The following is a 21,613-nucleotide window of genomic DNA, read 5'->3' on the forward strand; positions in this document are numbered from 1 at the left end:
AAGAAGACTGATTAGGGCTTCCCTGGTGGCGCAGTGGTTGAGAGTCCACCTGCCGATGCAGGGGACACGGGTTCGTGCCCCGGTCCGGGAGGATCCCACATGCCGCGGAGTGGCTGGGCCCGTGAGCCATGGCCACTGAGCCTGCGCGTCTGGAGCCTGTGCTCCGCAACGGGAGAGGCCACACAGTGAGAGGCCCGCGTACTGCAAAAAAAAAAAGACGACTGATTAAATGAGTTAAGGCACATATGTGTTAAAAGAAAGAGGCAGCTCTATACGTCCCTGTAAAAAGGATCTCAAAGATACTAATAAATGAAAAGATTAGAATATAATGTATAATATGCTCCTGTTGGTTTTAAGAAGTAGAAAAGAGACTTTTCACAGTATAAAAAATAACTTTTGAACTATTATACCTTTTGGATTTGCACTGTATACTTACTAAATTAAATAAACCAAAATAAATGACTAGGGAAATAAGAAAACCTTTTTTCCAAGCTAAAATCCCCCAAATAAAGTAGGAGATTTATTCTGTGTCATTTCTGTTCTCCCTCCATCTTTGTCAGGAAGCCCCTAGTATAAGGTGGCATCCAGTGAGGACAGGCCTGTTTGACTCTGTTTTCTCTTCTCCTTCCTGCAGCTTTAAATTTCAGAAGAGAGAAAAGAGGAAGAAAGTGGCAGAGCCTGGTGAGAGGATACTAGAGAACATGTCCTTGCTTCACAATTTGGTTGCCATATAAACGTGAATTGAGTAGAGCTTCCTGAGGTTGCACAGAGGGCTAAACTTCTGCTAGGACCATGGGAAAAGCCTAGAGGGGCCAATGGCCAAGGGATGACCACTTCCATAGAGGAAACACTCTGACCAGGCCCCACTAGGCACAAGGTGAGTGTTCAGCCCAACCATTGGGGTTCCCTTTATTAAGGTCTGTGTCAATAAAGCCTGGTAGAAATGTAACTCAGCAACATTAATTCTGGAAAGTCTCAGCTAGAACTCTCTGAAAATTATTTGAAAACACAGTTGTGGAATCACTTGAAGGAAGAATCAAGCATCTGTACTTAACACTACAATTGAGTGCAGCAGTTGGAATATGGTAGTTAGCAGGTATGGGCCTACCTCTGAGAGATGAGAGATGAAAGTGTGCAACCATTCTAGGCTGTTTCATCATAAGGGATATATATCTACCTTACTGAATTAATACGAGGGCTCTTTGTTATAATCTAATCAAGAGTCTGCCACAATGCTGAGCACAGAGACTGGATCAAAAGACCATGGCCAGTGGGTTCTCTGCCAAAATACTTGCCACCTCAGCCACTCTGACTCTTTCCCAGCTGGTTCCTACATGGATGAGGCAGAGACCCTCTAGTGGGGTCACGAGAGAGACCCTCATCCCATTGCGGACACTAGGCTGGTAAGTTAGCGATACTTCTCAACCAAATCTAAAAAGTCAAGACACCAGTCCACAAAAGACCAGAATCACTGTGCAGGCAACTGTTTAACGTGGTAGAGATAATATTTCTCCGCCTAAAAATATCGTACTTAAAAGAAAGGAGGGCTTCCCTGGTGGCGCAGTGGTTGAGAGTCCGCCTGCCGATGCAGGGGACACGGGTTCGTGCCCTGGTCCGGGAAGATCCCACATGCTGTGGAGCGGCTGGGCCCGTGAGCCATGGCTGCTGAGCTTGCGGGTCTGGAGCCTGTGCTCCACAACGGGAGAGGCCCGCGTACCGCAAAAAAAAAAAAAGGAGACCTCAGTTCCAGGCTCCTACTCTTGAGGGTTTTATTTAAAGTATACCCCATCTTTACTTGCAGCTGAGAGGCTGAAGATTAAAAATTAGTCACTGTATAGTAGCTGAGCAGTAACAATTTTTCATAAAGGTTTTTACTACACATTTGGGATTATAATTTCAATATTATGCAAATGCATTTTATGGATCTGTAATACGGAATGTGTACTGGCGTTAATGTGCATTAGCGGGTGAGCACAGAAAGGCTCCAAATGAGCCATTTTGGTGTCTGCTTTCAATGTGTATTATGAACAATAAGTAAAATGTTCTGGTTTAGAACAAATAATATAAAATCTGAATTCCTCTTGATATTCATCAGTGATGAACAGCCCTACGCAACTCCCAAGGAATTCTTCCATTGGACACAATTAAAAACTGGCTCTTAACCAATATATTCCTGTTTATGGCTTCTCTTCTTGGATGCGATGTGAAAGTAAAACAGATGCATTTAATAGGGAAAGGGGTAGTTTCCCCCTGTTGATCAGAATCAGGCATTAATCAGATGCGTGCATTAGGAAGGGCGTGACCCCTTACATGACAAGGTAGTGGCCCAGGCTACTTCTGTTTTCAGAGGTTCTAAGTATTACGAAGTGAAGAAACATCTAAACAGGGTTACAAAGCTTGTGGCGTATATTTTCAATTAATAAACAGATTTCATGCCTTTACCACAAAATATTTCAGACAAGATAACTGTTGTTCTAAACGTATTTAAATAACATGTAAATAATATTCCTTAATAGTTGTTGCAAGCCTTGTGATCCAACATGGGGACCCAGGTTGAATTTTGTCTGACATGTGTTTTCTTTAACTCTGTCAGTGTGTCTTTGTGGGTGGTTACAGATTAGAAAAGACGTTCAAAGACTAACTGAAGGCTCTTCCTGAATGCAGAGGCCTGAGCCAAACTGCTCTCCAGGCTTCTCTGAGATAAAGCTTAAAAAATGTTTCTTTCCTTTTTAATTTCTTTAATATTTCCACATTCTAATCTTGCATGATGGCAAAGAAAGCAAGACTAAGCAATGTCACATGTACTGAAGGTGGTAGCTGAGTATATTCAACAAGTAATGCAAAATTTCTATTTGCATTGATTTATTTAGGACCTTGGGGTCTATTGATCTTTTTTCTTCCATGTGTGTTTAACACCTGCCTCCTTCTCTGGCAGTCTGGAGGAAGGCAAGGTTGCACTGTCTAACAATTATAGACTGGGCATTCAGTTGAGTAAGAGTAATGTAAAAATCTTCTCTATCAAACAGGCATCCTTAACTTAATGTATTTCAAAATGCCACAGATTCCATGACTTATCTTCAAAATGGTAATAAAAATATCCATGCATTGAGTTCTTACTGTGTTAAGTGTTTTATGTGCATTGTCTCAATTAAGTCACAAAGTAATCTCCCAAAGTAGGTTTTACAATCCCTATGAAATGGCTGAAGAATCTGGGGTTTAAAAAGATTAGGTAATTTGTACAGTCACACAGCTCTGTAGGCCTGTCTAATTTTTCAACCCAAATTCTTGATCACTGTATAGCCCTGGGTCTACTATTAATATGGTGGCCAGTAGTCTTGGCTTCCTTTACCATGTAAATTACAGCAGTGGTGTTTGGTCCTTCAATCTGACACGGACACTACAATTAATATTAAAGTCTGATTCAATTTCAACCGGTCATTACATCACTGTTGTCTACCTTGCTGCAGTTGCTAACTGCTTTCCATTTCCCCCTGACATTTCTCCATTCTAGATAAAAGTCTGTGGAAGGAAAGATGGATACAGCAAGAAGGTCTATCCAAGAACTTAGTAAATAGGTGCTGAACAAATAATTCAGATTTTTAAGTTCTCCCATCAAATTCAACAAAAAGTCTTTGACTACCTGCAGAGTGTAAGCTATGATTTCTGTTCCTGAGTCATTAAAATTTCAAAAATCCCAAATGAAAGCCTATTGGTAGTAGGGCAGCCCTTCCAAGTATTAATTTACAATCAGTTTTGAAAGGAGCTGAGTATATTGTGTCCAAATTTGAAGATGAGCTATGGGCTCTATGCCAATAAGCAGATAAGGCTCCTACCCCAACAGGTAAAATATGAGATGCTGAATAATAAAGCCTGAAGTACAGTAGAGCAGGCCTGAGCAAACAAGTAGCACATCCTCTTGAAATATTCCCAGCACCATTTGCTGAGCCTTTTCTGGGCACTAGCCCTCTCTTAATCGTCACAGCACCCTGTAATGTAAATAATATTGTCTTCATTTTGCAGATGAGGAAATTGAGGCTCAGGTAAAGTAAACCATCTAGCATCACATTGTTAATAAGTTGTTGAATGAGGATTTAATTCCTGGTCTGCTTGATTTCAGAGAACATGAGAGAGAAACAAAGAGAAGATAATGATTTTTTATTTTTAATAGTCACTATCCTCTTTTTTTATTTTTTTATTTTTTTATTTTTTGATAGGTATACCTGGATTTAATTCTCACTTCTACCGCTTGGTAGCTGGATAGCCTTAGGCAAGTTTCATACCTCCCTGAAATTCACTTAATTCAGTCTGTAAAATGGCATAATAACTTATTATAGCATCCTTTTAGGAATTTTAAATCAGTTCTTGAAATAAAAGTACACAATATATAGACAAGTATGGATTCCTCAATAGGTGTTTGACCTTTCATTTCTCCAGTATCCCACCCGCATCAAATAAAGAAAAATACTTTTTAAAATTTACGAATATTTCATTGTTGTAAAGTTAAAGCCATAAAAATAATCAAATGGCCTACTATCATACCGTTAGAAGAAAAAAAAAAAGGTGTTCATGAGAGTTCCATATTAGAATACAAGTTTTCCTTAGGCACCTGTTTATGTATGCTATTCTGCTCTTTACAATAAATAATTAAATTTAAAAGATTTAATTCCTCACTTTTAAGACCTTATTAGTTTACAAATTACATATTGACCTATGCTAAATTTTATACCGACCCATGCTAATGAATTCAGTACAGAAAACAAAAAACACTGCACTCAAGCAAACTACATATATATATATATATATATAACTTATATGAGAATTGCTACTCCAGCTTTCTTTTGGTTTCCATTTGCATGAAATACCTTTTTCCATCCCCTTACTTTCAGTCTGTATGTGTCTCTAGGTCTGAAGTGGGTCTCTTGTAGACAGCAAATATATGGGTCTTGTTTTTGTATCCATTCAGCCAATCTGTGTCTTTTGGTGGGAGCATTTAGTCCATTTACATTTAAGGTAATTATCGATATGTGTGTTCCCATTCCCATTTTCTTAATTGTTTTGGGTTTGTTATTGTAGGTCTTTTCCTTCTTTTGTGTTTCTTGCCTAGAGAAGTTCCTTTAGCAGTTGTTGTAGAGCTGGTTTGGTGGTGCTGAACTCTCTCAGCTTTTGCTTGTCTGAAAAGGTTTTAATTTCTCCATCAAATCTGAATGAGATCCTTGCTGGGTAGAGTAATCTTGGTTGCAGGTTTTTCTCCTTCAATACTTTAAATATGTCCTGCCAGTCCCTTCTGGCTTGCAGAGTTTCTGCTGAAAGATCAGCTGTTAACCTTATGGGGATTCCCTTGTGTGTTATTTGTTGTTTTTCCCTTGCTGCTTTTAATATGTTTTCTTTGTATTTAATTTTTGACAGTTTGATTAATATGTGTCTTGGCGTATTTCTCCTTGGATTTATCCTGTATGGGACTCTCTGTGCTTCCTGGACTTGATTAACTATTTCCTTTCCCATATTAGGGAAGTTTTCAACTATAATCTCTTCAAATATTTTCTCAGTCCCTTTCTTTTTCTCTTCTTCTTCTGGAACCCCTATAATTCGAATGTTGGTGCGTTTAATGTTGTCCCAGAGGTCTCTGAGACTGTCCTCAGTTCTTTTCATTCTTTTTTCTTTATTCTGCTCTGCAGTAGTTATTTCCACTATTTTATCTTCCAGGTCACTTATCCGTTCTTCTGCCTCAGTTATTCTGCTATTGATCCCATCTAGAGTACTTTTAATTTCATTTATTGTGTTGTTCATCGTTGCTTGTTTCATCTTTAGTTCTTCTAGGTCCTTGTTAACTGATTCTTGCATTTTGTCCATTCTATTGTCCATTCTATCTCCAAGATTTCGGATCAACCTTACTATCATTATTCTGAATTCTTTTTCCGGTAGACTGCCTATTTCCTCTTCATTTGTTAGGTCTGGTGGGTTTTTATCTTGCTCCTTCATCTGCTGTGTGTTTTTCTGTCTTTTCATTTTGCTTATCTTACTGTGTTTGTGGTCTCCTTTTTTGCAGGCTGAAGGTTCGTAGTTCCTGTTGTTTTTTGTGTCTGTCCCCAGTGGCTAAGGTTGGTTCAGTGGGTTGTGTCGGCTTCCTGGTGGAGGGTACTAGTGCCTGTGTTCTGGTGGATGAGGCTGGATCTTGTCTTTCTGGTGGGCAGGTCCACGTCTGGTGGTGTGTTTTGGGGTGTCTGTAGACTTATTATGATTTTGGGCAGCCTCTCTGCTAATGGGTGGGGTTGTGTTCCTGTCTTGCTAGTTGTTTGGCATAGGATGTCCAGCACTGTAGCTTGCTGGTCGTTGAGTGAAGCTGGGTGCTGGCGTTGAGATGGAGATCTCTCGGAGATTTTTGCTGTTTGATATTATGTGCAGCTGGGAGGCCTCTTGTGGACCAGTGTCCTGAAGTTGGCTCTCCCACCTCAGAGGCACAGCACTGACTCCTGGCTGCAGCACCAAGAGCCTTTCATCCACAGGGCTCCTTAATTTGGGATGATTCCTTGACTATTCAGGTATTCCACAGATGCAGGGTATATCAAGTTGATTGTGGAGCTTTAATCCGCTGCTTCTGAGGCTGCTGGGAGAGATTTCCCTTTCTCTTCTTTGTTCTCACAGCTCCCAGGGGCTCAGCTTTGGATTTGGCCCCGCCTCTGCGTGTAGGTCGCCGGAGGGCGTCTGTTCTTTGCTCAGACAGGACGGGGTTAAAGGAGCCGCTGATTCGGAGGCTCTGAGTGCGGGGCGGGCCTGCAGCGGCAGAGGCCGGCGCGACGCTGCAGCCTGAGGCGCGCCGCGCGCCCTCCCGGGGGAGCCGTCCCTGGATCCCGGGACCCCGGCAGTGGCGGGCTGCACAGGCTCCCCGGAAGGGCGTGTGGCCAGCGACCCGCGTTCGCACACAGGCCTCCTGGTGGCGGCAGCAGCGGCCCTAGCGTCCCATGTCCGTCTCTGGGCTCCACACCTCCAGCCGCGGCTCGCGCCCGTCCCCGGAGCTCTCCCAAGCAGCGCCCTCAATCCCCTCTCCCCGTGCACCAGGAAACAAAGAGGGACGCAAAAGTCTCCTGCCTCTTCGGCAGGTCCAGACTTTTCCCCGGACTCTCTCCCGGCTAGCCGCGGTGCACTAACGCCCTGCAGGCTGTGTTCACGCCGCCAACCTCAGTCCTCTCCCGGCGCTCCGACAAAAGCCGGAGCCTCAGCTCCCAGTCCCGCCCGCCCCGGCGGGCGAGCAGACAAGCCTCTCGGCTGGTGAGTTCCGGTCAGCCCGATCCTCTGCGCTGGAATCTGTCCGCTTTGCCCTCCGCACCCCTGTTGCTGTGCTCTCCTCCGCGGCTCCCAAGCTCCCCCACTCCGCCTCCCGAAGTCTCCACCCGCGAAGGGGCTTCCTAGTGTGTGGACACTTTTCCTCCTTCACAGCTCTCTCCCGCTGGTGCAGGACCCGTCCCTATCCTTTTGTCTCTGTTTAGTTTTTTCTTTTGCCCTAACCAGGTACGTGGGGGGTTCCTTGCCTTTTGGGAGGTCTGAGGTCTTCTGCCAGCGTTCAGTAGGTGCTCCGTAGGAGTTGTTCCACGCGTAGATGTATTTCTGGTGTATCTGTGGGGAGGAAGGTGATCTCCGCGTCTTACTCTTCCGCCATCTTCCCGGAAGTCTATCCTCTTTTTTTATTGTGGTATAAGATACATAACATAGAATTTACCATTTTAACCAGTTTTGAGTATGCAATTCAGTGGCATCAAATACTTCACAATGTTGTACAACCATCATCACTATCTATTTCCAGAACTTTCTCATCATGACAAACAGAAACTCTGTACCCATTAAACAACCTGAACTGGGTTTTAAAGGAGGAGTGGGAAAGAAAATGTAGTGGGTCAGAATGGCATTGCAGACACAGGGGACACACAGAGTGTTATGTGTGTAGGAACTACAAGCAGCTGATTGCTGATTTTTGTTTTAAATAGACCCCCTTCTCCAGTGCTGTGTGGAGGTTGGATTTGAAGAAGAGAAAGCTGGGAGCAAGAGACCAGTAGAGCTGTTGCCGTGGTACAGGTGAGCTATGATGGTGTAAACCCGGTGGTGTTAGTAGCCATGAAGAGAGGGTAGAATCAATCAACTCATACAAATAACATCAATCTTTAGTGACTGACTGAATAGATGGGATGCAGGAGGAGGATTTTTAATAGTCACATAATGATTTTTAAAGAATGAATCTCACTATTCTGAAACCCTGTAGCAAGTTTTGCCTTTACTGTGGTCCTTATCAAATTCTGCTTTGTTGTTTCTGATCTTCTCATATCACCCTTACTTAATTATAAGCTACTCTATTTGGGAGAGGGGAGCACGTGCAGACCATTTGTTACATCCTTCACAGGCCTTGTTAAGTGCCTGAGGCAAAGTAGATATTCAATAGGTATTTCATTTATTCCTCATATATTTACTGTGTGTGTACTCTGTGGCCAAGTCCAGTAAAGAGGACAAGCCATGCCCTCCAGGAGCTTCCAGCCCAGTGGAGAAGGTGGTTAAAGAAGCAAGGCTCTCACCTGGGTGTGGATGTGCTCTAATAGGGGAAGCAGGGGCAGACGTCTAGCTGGAGGGCTCAGCAGAGGTTTCCCAGAGATGTCATCTGAACCCACTCCTGGAGCGTAAGAGCCAGGCAGAGTAGGGAGGACATCACAAGCAGAGGGAACAAACAGGGATGTACAAAGGCCCCCCCAGTCAGAGATAAGCTGTGGATGGCCTGTTCCAAGAATTCCAAGTCATCTGGAGCTTACTGTTCACATGTAGGGTGAGGGGGCTGCTGTGGGAAGGGAAGGCAGGGGCAGAGGGGGACCAGCAGGAGGGGTGGTGTAGAGGTTCAAGGGACCAAGTGCCCCACGCTAAAGCGCTTGTCCTTTGTCCTGGCCATTCTGGGGATGGTTTTTAACAGGGGAGAGGGAGGATCTTGCCTTCAGGAGAAGAGAAGGCCATCTTGTATGTAATTTGGAAGGACACACATATTTTATCGTTATTCTTAGAGCCCCCCACATCTGTTTTCTCTCTTCATTAATCTGTGGGAGCCACCTGGACTAAAATACTGAAGGAATCTTCATTTTGAATATCCTTGTGTTTAGGCATCAGAGTTTAGTGCTCAGAGATTTAATTAGAGCTGCATTGAGGCACTTTTTATCTTAACAATCTCTCTGTAGGCAGAGGCAACAGAATAACAGGAATCAATATAAACAACCTAAGTGGAATACCTCGGAAAGAAAGAAATATTATTTTTGCTGATGCACAAGTTTTATTCTGAAAAATCATGAAGGTCTCCATTAGGAAATCATTCTTCCTTGGCATTGTGTTGCATGCTCAACAAATAGAAGGTAAATATGCTAAAATTCGTGTCTTTTTCATGAAAATAACACATAACTATAAAGCTCTTTGTTTTCACCCAACTGCTGAAAACATTTGTGTAGGCAATTTCAGTAAACATTTGGAGAATTGGAAGTGCTGTCTCCTACACATATGGTTCTTTATGAAGAGGTAATTTTTATCTATGTTCTACTCAATTGAATATTTATAAGTCTGTTTGGCCTCAAAGGTGCCTGATCTCCCCCCAAAATACAATCGCCCTGTACAGCTAAAGTGAGATTTATTCAGTTACCCTTTAAGAACTTTGTGAGTTATTTTCATTTTCTCCCCATGAATTTATTCCCAGTACAATCCTAAATTTGTCTAATTTGCTGTGTTATTGCAATTAGTCAACTCTCCCTTAGTTACACAAATAATAGCCTTATAAGTTTGAGGCTGTAAATCACTCATCCATTAAAAATGCCATTTCCTTGTACTGCAAATTCGATTCATTTAGAAGAGAAAAAACCATGGCATGGAACAGAATTATGCAATGTCATGGACACATTAACATTTGGATCAAAATTTTACATTGTGTCAGCCAGTAAACAGTATAAATGGTCCAGATTTGCAATAAATAATTGTCTATTAATACACTGGCATGCTGTAGCAAATTACAGTCGCACTTCAGTAAACACAGCTGTAGGTAGGCTCCAGGGCTGAGGGAAGCAAGTGCCACAATTGGTTTGAGTGGAAAGAGCCTGTCTTTCAGGGATGCAGGGCCACATTTCTCCAGCAACTGGGAGCATGGCTGTGGGTTCAAGGCCCCTTTTTGTAAACGCAGGAGGAAGACCCACTGGGCCCTTACTGTAGCTGGAACATGGGACACCGGGACGCAGCCCCTTGCCATAAAACCTACAGGAAGCGTAGATGCTGAACTCAACAAGGGCATCCCTCATGTTTTCTAAAGGTGAAAGGGATGGCAGCACATTTTATTAACTAGAAAACTCTTCCTGGTGCACGGGACCGACCTGGAGGGGAAATAGGCTTATGGCTGAAACAGCCACAATATTGGGTGTTGATTATGGAGCCACTAAAGGACCGCCCCGAAGCCAGGCTCTCCCCAGAGTCTGCCTTATGTGTAGCCAGATTTAGGCCCTCCTTCCATCTCTCCCCTCCAGAATCTTCCTCATTAGCCAATTGAAGAAACTAAAATTAATACTATTTTCATTGTTTGGCTTAAGGCTTTTAAGCCCTGACAAAATGCAAACAAGGTGTCAGGAATGGCTGGTAAATAGATACATTCACATTCATTAACATCTTGGCCTGCAGCAGATTATCAAGTAACCAAAATCAGGGTACTGAGTAGGATGAGCTGGAACTCAGGACAAGTAACCTTTCCTATGGGTGAGGGGAGAATGAAGTGTTGCCCAGAAGACATCATGAGGGCACAGGGCGTGACAGGGCGCAGGGAGCACACAGAAGGGATCAGGGAAAGATTCAGAAAAGTGGCTAACATTTGTATAGTTTATCTGTGAAAGTACTGCCACTACTATTATCATCCCCATTTCCCAGATGAGAAAACAGAGACCCAGAGATGTTACAGAACCTGCTCATCAAGAGTATCCAGCCAGTGTGACAATTTATATGGAAGAATCAGGTATCTCCAAAAGCTAATTTATCTTAGTCCATAATTTAGCCCAAGGCTTTCTAGGACTAATAGAATTTACTGATCTTAAGGCCATGTAGTTCAATTAATTGAAATTGTCCCTTAGCAAATACCAAAGTTTTATGGAATTCTCTGTAATACAGATTCTAGGGACTTCCCTGGCAGTCCAGTGGTTAAGACTTCACCTTCCAATGAAGCAGGTGCGGGTTCGATCCCTGGTCGGGGAGCTAAGATCCCACATGCCTCAGGGTCCAAAAACCAAAACAGAAAACAGAAGCAATAGTGTAACAAATTCAATAAAGACTTTAAAAATGGTCCACATCAAAAAAAATCTTAAAAAAAAATAGATTCTAGATTCAATTCAAAACGTTAAATTTATTTTTTTCTACTACTATCCTATTCAGTGTCACTCAGCTCATAAAGAAAAAAATGTTCTCTATTTGCCTCCAAATTTAGTATTCATTTTCTCTACATCTGTACATTTAAAATACATAGAAAAGTTAAAGCAGCTTTATAAGTCATATTTTAACAAAAGTATCGATATCTTAAAAAGCTGGCCATCTAGAGATATATGATTTTTCTTGATTGAATTAGATACTATTTTCATCAAAATTATAAGAAAAATTTATTGAGCACTTATTAAGTATAGGCTATTGTCCCGGATTTTAGATGATTGCCTAATTTTGCTTTTCATGTCTTCTGAAAGCGGAGCTTAATTTGGAGTTATTTCTCGAGAATGGGGAGCAGCTGTGACTGATTTATTTAAATACTTTAGAACACTTGAAAATTGTTTTTCTAATTCACCAGAGAATTATTAAATCCTTGTGATTGTATACCCTCTTGAGCAGTATTAGTTTCTCTCTCATGTTTGGACAATTGCTGTGGTCTCGTAGCTGTGACTTTGCCAACTATAGCTACTTATTCTTGAGTACCACTGGGCTAATCCCCATAAAGGTCATTTTTATGACATCATTCTCCTACTCAAAACTTTCAGTGGTTCCTCACATTCTTCCAAACAAACTCTCAAGCTTGCATTCAAGGACTCTGTCATTTGGGTACTGCCTAGTGTTCAGTACACATTTCCTATTGCTTCCTTTTGCAAACCCTCTGTGGCTGCCACATCCTCTGACCCCCAGGATGCTGCACCCTCCATCCAGCATCTTCCATTCCATCAGCCTCCAACGTCTCTACCATTCTCTCCAGACCCCCTCCCATGCACTCCCCACATCTTCTTTGAAATCTTTTTTTGATTATCTAAGCTCCTTTCCTCTCTAAAATCCACAATTTAACATTTACCACAGAAGTTGAAAAGTTTTAGAATGGGCAGGGACATGACTGGGGCCATTTATTATCCTTTTACACAGCTCCTCTCAATCTTGATTCAGTGGAATTGTACTGGATTAAGGATGAAAAGACCTGACTCTCCCATCTTCTCCACAGCGGACCTTGGGCCAGCCATATGAGCTCTGTGAGACTCAGTTACCACATCTGTAAAATGGAGATACCTCGCCTACCTGCTCCACAAGTTTGTTTTGAACATCAAATGTGATCATTCATAAGAAAGTGATTCATAAATTCTAAAGCACTAAGTGCTGTTACCATGTCAGATGTCCTTGTACACAGCACAGCCCTCCTGTCTCCCCCACCCCATCCATGCAGTGCTAAAGAACATGGTAGTAGGATGGAGCCAATGAGGACTTAGCAAATACTCTAAAAAAGATGTTCCACAATTCAAGGGTATATCTCTCTGTATTTAAGAGAATTTGACAAATTGTTCATTGTATCCCCCTCAGATGGCTTTCTGGGTTGTGGAAATTTCTGCCACCTCCTTCTACCATATTGGAACTGGGAGGATTTCTGGAATCATCAGGTTCCACCCGGTGCTTAGAGGTACGACCTAAATCTTTAGCTGTCTTTCTCCCATAGAAAATGGTAAACAAATCCTTTTTGGCAAAATGAAGGAATATTTCTTTCTTTTTTTTTTTTTTTTTTTTTTGCCTCTCACTGTTGTGGCCTCTCTTGTTGTGGAGCACAGGCTCCGGACACACGTGCAGGCTCAGCGCCATGGATCACAGGCCCAGCCGCTCCGCGGCATATGGGATCTTCCCGGACCAGGGAATGAACCCGTGTCCCCTGCATCGGCAGGCGGACTCAACCACTGCGCCACCAGGGAAGCCCGAATATTTATTTCTTATCTTTCAATGAGAATATAATAAATTTTGGTTATTTATATTTACACTTACAAGCACATCTGCTCATGTTATTTCAACCACATTCCTCAAATACACCTTTCTTCAGTGCTAACTGCTCCAAACATCTAAATATCAGCATAGGTACAGAAACTGTTGACTGTTAATACTTTTCACATTTCCTTGCTGAATGTATGCTTTAGAGAAGCTTAAGATGATCTGTCTGATCGAGAGGCCCCTTGGTCCTCGAAATGTTCTCACTTTTAGCGTTGAAACAACAATAATGATTTGCGTCATTTGTGCACTACACACCAATGACACGAGCTAATTGTGTATCTACTATATAATGTCTATTATTACATGCATAACTACACATTAACTCCATTGGAAACACTGGTGATTACACAGTATGTTACATTAATGCACCTGTGTTATCATCTGATTGCCATATCGTTAATTCAAGTGACCTCTATAAATCTGTTTCCACCATCATTTCCTCATTCTGGGCCTCTTTACAGCACTTTACAGACTGTTAGGAAAACAATCAATTAATCACTTGAACTGCACAGTTAAAACTATTTTTAGAGAAGAGGATCTGAAGTGTGATTTATTGCATTTTTTGTCTGTTTTTCATCACTTCTCCTTTGCTTGATATATGCAAACAACTTTAGATAGAGCTACATTCCATTTCCTTTTGTGTGAAATTAGAACTATTTTCACTTTGGAGAGAATCGCAGCAAGTTTTTGATTAAAAAAAATTTTAACCTGTCTGGTTCACAAACAGAATCACAGCCTAGACAGGTCTAAGTTCACGCTAAAAAATGTCGATCAAATGTTCACACCAACACATTTAACAAAGGCAAGTTCACGTTTGCTGCTAAAACCTGAGTTGACTCCCAGTCAATTTGCATATCTATCTGGTTACACCAAACTGGACTTTTCTACTATCAATATGGTCCTCACCATCCCCTGTCCTTACAAGTCCCTCATTCAACTGCAAAGCGACTCCAGCCCAAAAGATGAAAACCCCATCAGCATTTTCATAGTTAACGACAGGGCTACAAAACAGAAAGTAACAGCAGGAATCTGAAGCCAGTGCTTTTATTGGACTAACTAACGATATAAATAAAATGGTCCCTGACTGAGCTTCAGAGAATCACTGTCTCTTTATCAGGCCATAGAAAACAGATCCAGGAGGGCAATAAATACGGCACATAACAGAGTGGAATTAAATGATTAGGCCTGAATTAACACCCTTTTTCTGAGCCTCACTTAGTGTTCCATGGCCCCAATGAAACACTGCAATTCACAAACGCTCAAGGCCCATTTAATTTTTATTTCAAGCTAGTTCAGAAGAAGGGATTACCTATAACTCCCCCCATTCCATTGTATAACTCTTGAAGTAACAACACTGATCCTGTCTAGATAACTGTGAGGAAAATAGGCTGTGCCAAAGGACTCACAGATTCTATCCAGAATCTTGCGTCTAAGAAGTCACATTAATTAAAAGGGCCCAAATCCCTGCCCTGTGAAAGTGACAAGGCTGCCCTCGATGGGAAATTAATGAATTAATTAAATCAACTTGATTGGTTCCCATGGTACTGAGAACATAACTCAGCAAATGTCGGTCCACATTTTTTACTTTTTGAAGTGTGACTTTACTATGACAAAGATCCTAAGTCCTAACTGCAAAATGGAATTTAATATCGCCTTGGAGGATAATACATGGTGGCCCCATTCCCCATTATGCTATATGCAATATAAGGTGAGTTAAACTTAAACCGTATTAGAAGGAAATTAATACTGTTCTTCCCTTTTCCATTTATACAACGACTCTAGATGTTAGAGGACTTCACTATACCAGTGAAGTACTTAGAAATTTCAGATGAAATATGCAGCCCGATGAAACTGAGGCATAAAATCCACTTTGAATACCTGTGACGTGAAATGATGTATGAGATGGAGGGATATTTATAAGGCAAGGTACTTGAGAGTCAAAAGGTAAGGGGGCTTGCAGTTTTGAGCAACTACTAGATGCTTAGTTTTGGGCTGTTTTCTCATTTAATCCTCACAACGTCCTGTAAAGTAGTTATGATCATTTCCATTTTACAAATAAGGAAACTCAGGCTCAAGGAGTAGTGTATATCTGCCCAAGTTCACACAGAAAGTGTGATATTCAAATTCAGTTCTAGCTGACTCTGAAGCTATACCTTTCCATCAGTACTATGGTATCCCTTGCTTAAGAGTGTTAGCGTCCCTAGAGCTTTGACTTAGAATTTTCTAGAATAACCAAAGAAGCCAGCCATCATGTAGAAGAGGGGTGAGATTGATTCAATATAGTACCAAGAGGTAGAGAAAGAACCAAAGGGTTTTGGCTCTCTGTGAGAACATTTTTTATAAAATCCCAGGAGATCCAGACATTTAACCAATTGAGGAACTCCCCTGGAAAGTAGATGAACCAGACTATCCAAGTTTGCTTCGGGTTGTGAGTTATGGCCTGAGTGGAGTCCAGAATTTATCTGTTATTGTCACCTCAAGAAGCATCATGAGCCCTGACTGGAATAGAGCAGGAGAATCCTTCCACATTCTCAAGAATATGTAGCCTGACCATACCCAAGGTTTCCCTAACAGCTCATTATAGCACGTAGTTGTGTACATGACAGTTCGGGAGGGACGCCTATTAGATCAAACCTTCTCTCCCTTGATACTTTGGACAACAAAATTACTGTAATCCTAACTCAAGTGTATGCTTGAGTACCTTCAGTGAAACATACAGTGACACACACATAAGTTTCTCATGGACTGGCACAGGCATTGAAGACTACATTGTGGAGAAGTTACAATAACGATGTTTTTTCTTTAAAGATAGGGCTTCCCTGGTGGCACAGTGGTTGAGAGTCCACCTGCTGATGCAGGGGACACGGGTTCATGCCCCGGTCCGGGAGGATCCCACATGTCCCGGAGCAGCTGGGCCCATGAGCCATGGCCGCTGAGCCTGCTCGTCCGGAGCCTGTGCTCCACAACGGGAGAGGTCACAGCAGTGAGAGGCCCGCAAACTACAAATAAAGAAATATTCACTTCAGCTTAAGAATGTCGAACTGTGTCTATCTGTTAAATTATGATTAGACATTTAATAGGCAGAAAAGCATCTAATTGCATGTTCTATGCAGTATCCTTATACATTATTAGTACCCAATAAATTAATTAAAATGCTTTTGACAATTGATGTTACATGGTAATAATTATATCTATTCCTTTATGAGTGATGAATCCCTTGAAATTTTGTTCTGAGAAAAGATCTTTGTTTACTAAAAAGAGATACTAATATGATTTCAGTGAGTTTACTGATTTTTCATTCCTTGGCCAGCGATTCCTAAGAAGCAAAGGTCTAGATTATAATTGCTCACATCTGAGTCTCAGCTTTAGTGATTGTTCTTGGCTATGGTTTTTAAAAATAACAAGACCCCTGATATCTTCTGGCCTAGACTTAGACACAATCCCAGGCTTTCCTTTGACCTTCACTTTTCAGTAGTAATTTAAGTGAAGTGAAATCTGTCTCCACTGTGTCAGCAATAAGAGCCAAACTACATCTTTGAACTTAAATCCATGATGCTAAACTACAAAGCTACTTCTAGAAGTAGCTGCCTGACCATCTTGGTTTCTTCAAGGTCTAAACCCTTTCATTTGAGTTTGACAATATATTTTTATTTTGAGCTAGATTGTTGTTGTTGTTTTTTAAAGAAAACGTTGGGGGTAGGAGTTTATTAATTAATTAATTTATTTTTGCTGTGTTGGGTCTTCGTTTCTGTGCGAGGGCTTTCTCTAGTTGTGGCAAACGGGGCCCACTCTTCATCACGGTGCGCGGGCCTCTTACTATCGCGGCCTCTCTTGTTGCGGAGCACAGGCTCCAGATGCGCAGGCTCAGTAGTTGTGGCTCACGGGCCCAGTCACTCCGCAGCATGCGGGATCCTCCCAGACCAGGGCTCAAACCCGTGTCCCCTGCATTAGCAGGCAGATTCTCAACGGCTGCACCACCAGGGAAGCCCTTGAGCTAGATTTTGAAGAAGCAAAACTGTTCAGGAAATTATTTTGTCAGATCTTCTACTTTTCTGATTTGACATTACAGAAGCTATCTTCTTGGGTGAATATAGAAATTCTCTGCACCCCAGGCCAAGTCTCAGCTCAAAGTTCCTCTTTATTATATGGGACTTACTGTTATTGTGATTTGAAACCATTCTGTTCACCTATAGTATTTATTTACCTGTTTATTATCCATCTCCTTTCTCTGATATGTCTGTTCCAGAAGAGATGAGGCAGTGCTTGTCTTTTTCGCCACAGTCCTCTAGGCCTAGAATACTTCCTGGAACATAGTAGAAGCCCAATAAATTGTTTACTGACCAGATGAATTGCTATAAATAGAAAAGGTCACAGTCGATATCACTAAAGCATTTAGGTCTCAATACCATTTTTCCCTTCCCCAAATAAAAACTTTACACTTTTCTAATCTCCTACAATAAAAATTTCACTAGCTAAGTCCTTAGCAATATTAATTCCTCACTTCTGTCACTGTCTTTCTCAGGGCCCGAGGCTGAGCCAAACATGACTGAGGTTTTCAAAAGATATATTTTTAATACAATGTTAAAATATACTCACTAGGGGAAGGCTCATAAAATTCAGCTTCAGCCACAAACTGGACTATGGGCTGCCAAGTGTTGCATAAATAAATCATCAAGTCATTTTGGCATCCTGTGGGCCAGAAGGAATATCTCCCTCAGTAGATTTAAAGAGAAATGATTCTGAAAGAAACAGGAGCAAAGTGAGTGATTAAATGTGTCCTCTCATATTATTCTTCTAGAGTTTGGACAGGTTCCTTGAAGTGGTAATTGTCCATTTTACCAAGGGCAGATTCTCTTTTATCTCTTTAATTGAAATCCCTTGTGGAGTTGAAAGAATCCATTCCAATATCCACAGCAAATGCCCCCATCCACTTTGCAACTATTGGTACACTTGAAAGAGGAAAATACAACCCAGCAGTCGGAAGAGCAGGTTACAAGGACAGTTTGTGGCCATGTACGTGTAGCATGGATTCAGATAAGTCAAAGGTCAAGCAAAAGAAATCATGGATGACAGTGGAAAGTGGTCTGTGCTATGAAGGAATCTGGGGTGGAGGCACTGCTTGATGGGTAGATTCTGCATCAGTCGCCCAGGGAGGGTGTCCAGACTAGAGCTCACCTATGCTTATTCCACACACACACGCACACACACAAACACTGCGACCGTCTGCTTCCCTGGTCAAGTCTCCCGGGCTTATCCAATCCAGCTTGCTCAACTGCTGAATGAAGTGGCCTTTGGAAACTTACCAGAATGAAGAACACAATAAAAACGATGTGATGTATCCCATTTCCTGCGGATTCAGAAGCCAGGCCGGGAATCTGAATCCTTTCCATGACCTCAAAAAAAAAAAAGGAAAAGCAACTCTGAGGTTTGCAGAAAGCTCTTTTTCAACACTATTTATAAAAAGAGACTGTGTAACCGTCAGGGCCAGTGGGGGCAGAACTGCAGCATCTCTTTTCAGAACAGTTGATTAAAACATGGTACCACTGATGTACGAACGTACAAACTCCAACTCATCCGGAGTAACGCCTCAAGATCTGATGTATGCAGTACCTGTGGGAACACACATTCAGACACAGAAACATCAGGCAGGTCCACTTGTACCCCCAGATCTGAATGCGTACACATACGCAGACCCGTGCACACACACACATATGCAGCGATCCCCTTCTTGACAAACATCCCTTTTTTGCTGCCTTGTCTTACATGTAACCATGGCCCAAAATTAAAAATTGTGCTTTGTATTTACTAAAACCCAGGCCAGTTCAGTTTTTACTCTCAGGAAGAAATTTCTTACCTGGCTACTATCTATATCTGTCTTAGTCAGTAGCTGATAGGCCCTCCTTGGGTTATTAACCAGTTAGTTTCTCCCAAAAAGGAGATGATTCGCTTCTAACATTACTCAGGGTGTCAAGACATGCAGGTACCAGATCCTCTCATCCTAGTTTATCTTTCATTTAATCTCTAGATTTCTCAGCTCCAGCTGTCAGCTGGCTTCCACTTAATAGCACATTTTTATCTGTTGTTATTGGTGATGGTGGGTTTTTTTTGGGGGGGGGGTCAGTAACAACTCAATCACCAATATAATGATGACAGAATTGACAAATTCTGCATTAATGGATTTCCTTCCTGCACCTAGGCTCCAAGCTGCCAAAAGCCAGAAACGGTAAAATAGATTCCAGGCAGTTACAGGTTAAGGATCATTTGCATAAATTAGCAAATTTTGCAAATGAATTCATCTAGTGAGAAGTAAGACACGGGACACTGCATTTTAATAATTGACATTCCACATGAAATGCCTTGTTCTTGAGGAGGAAATTGAGCTCCAGGTTGCTATTAGAACCAGCGGAGCAGCACAAGTGGAAAGAAATGCCATCCCCCATTATGTGAGTTACTGCTCTTGCATAACAACTACCCGCATTCTGGTGGACTTCTTTTAATAAAAGTACTAGTGCGTGCTCACCGAGAGGGAGAATTGCGAGGAATCTACTCATCAGCAGCATCGAACAGGAAATGAAAATAAAGAGTTCTCTAGGATGCGGCCAGTAACTCTTTACATTCTCTTTCCAAAGTCATCTTTCATTTTCCATTTGGTTTGTCAGCCGGTCACCCCACCCCCTTCCTTTGCAGTTTTATGAAACACTCAGGAGATTATTTAAAACATACAGAGTGCGGGTAAATATTTTTAATTATCCAATTTGGAGGTTGTCTCTCATCCTGTTGCTTAAATTACAAATAAAGATAAGTGGGCTGTGTTGCTGCCTCCTTCTGGCCTAATTTGTTTAAGAACACGCCACGTCGCAGATATTGGTGGGAATGCCAAATTAATGCCTTTCCTAAGGTGTTAGCCAGCCAGTCAAAGTCAGGGTATCCAGAATGTCGGAAGTACAAACTGCTCACATGTACAGTCCAAGAGCTGGAAACAAGTCTACCCTTAATAGTGTTTCCTGGCATAATTTATAATTAACATAAAGTGAATTAAATCACTCACTCGATAGACTTTTTTCCAAGTTCATGTAGAGTAAGCGTGTCATATCGATTAATTCTCAGTGAACTGCAGCAGCCAATAAAATTTCTCCCAGACACTGATAATAATCCAAGATATTGATGGAAGAGGTATCATCATTAATATGGGTATAAGCCTCAAATCATGTACAGAGAACAGGCAGACACAGTTCCTTCCTTGGAAAAGGAACACGATTATTGCTAGCTGCCTGTTGTTCTTTCCAATTTGTTAAGCTTTCTGTCTGTTCTCACTTTTCACACTGATAGCCTTTTAATTTTACCTGCACAACTAAATTCCCCTAGTGGAGCTGTCTGTTTTCAGAGGATATCTAATCTGAAAAAGTTAATACACATGAACAACTTAAACAGATTCAAATAGAAAGGATGGATTATATTGCCCATATAATTGAGACATTTTCAGTGGCCTTTTTACATGTTCAAAACCACAAATAATTGATATATTAAAAAATTAATGCAACCAGATCTTCTGTCTGTATAATTCAAACAGGCATCTTAACTGATATTTGGGGGGAGGTTTTTTTTTTTTTTCTGAATTAACCAGTTGATTTTGGTACTATGTAGGCAAAGCTCCAAAACCCTACATGTCTTTGTTGATAATATGTGACTATAAAAGAAAGGAACCGACAGCCATTTGATTTATCACTTCTGAGCTTGTGTTAAATGACACGTCACTGATTCACCAAGCTTTCCCTAAACAATAACACCTGTTAGCCATAAATGTTTATGATTTTATATGCATCTTTCTTTCACCTAGGGAATACTAGTTGCTCTCAGGTTAAATAAGTTTGATAGTTTGAGAGGACAATCTTTTGTCTGTGTCTTCCTCGGCATGCTCATGGCAATATCGAATGAGGGAATCCTGACAAGCCTGTTGGCTTGTGAGATGAGCTGCCGTGGCTCTTCTCCCAATAAAGGGTGTGTTCAGACTTGGCTTATGTATAGACCAATAAAGAGAAATTTCCACTGTTCTCTTCAGCAGGCTGAGGATAAATAGCTCTTCCGTTTCTAACATTTAATGTTCACAGACACAAAAACAACTGCTCTGAATATTAAGCCAACATTCGTATTTTTTTTTTTCCTATGAAGGGGAGAAATCCTTGACTATGAAACAATGGAGGGTCCAGATATAATCTTTCCCATTTTAGAACTGTTTTATTGCATTTTGTTTTCCTTAACAAAGAGGCACTCTAGCCTTAATCTGGTTACTGGATGAAGCATCAACTCACGTGCTTCAACAATTTTCTCTGCAACCTGAGAGCTTAGGACTCCACGG

The 21,613-nt window shown here is 41.6% G+C and overlaps 1 long non-coding RNA gene across 5 annotated transcripts in view; it reads left to right on the forward strand.

The window, feature by feature from the left end:
• LOC115849690 (uncharacterized) overlaps nt 1-21,613 on the forward strand; it is a 422,316-nt gene that overhangs the window by 369,520 nt on the left and 31,183 nt on the right. For all 5 annotated transcript variants that reach the window (XR_009564596.1, XR_009564595.1, XR_009564593.1 and 2 more), the window contains exons 6-9: nt 635-877; nt 7,980-8,067; nt 9,204-9,374; nt 12,805-12,901. This is a non-coding gene — a long non-coding RNA (uncharacterized lncRNA). The remainder of the gene's footprint in view (nt 1-634; nt 878-7,979; nt 8,068-9,203; nt 9,375-12,804; nt 12,902-21,613) is intronic.

Source organism: Globicephala melas, chromosome 7 (assembly GCF_963455315.2).
Source record: "Globicephala melas chromosome 7, mGloMel1.2, whole genome shotgun sequence".
NCBI classification, from domain to species: domain Eukaryota; kingdom Metazoa; phylum Chordata; class Mammalia; order Artiodactyla; family Delphinidae; genus Globicephala; species Globicephala melas.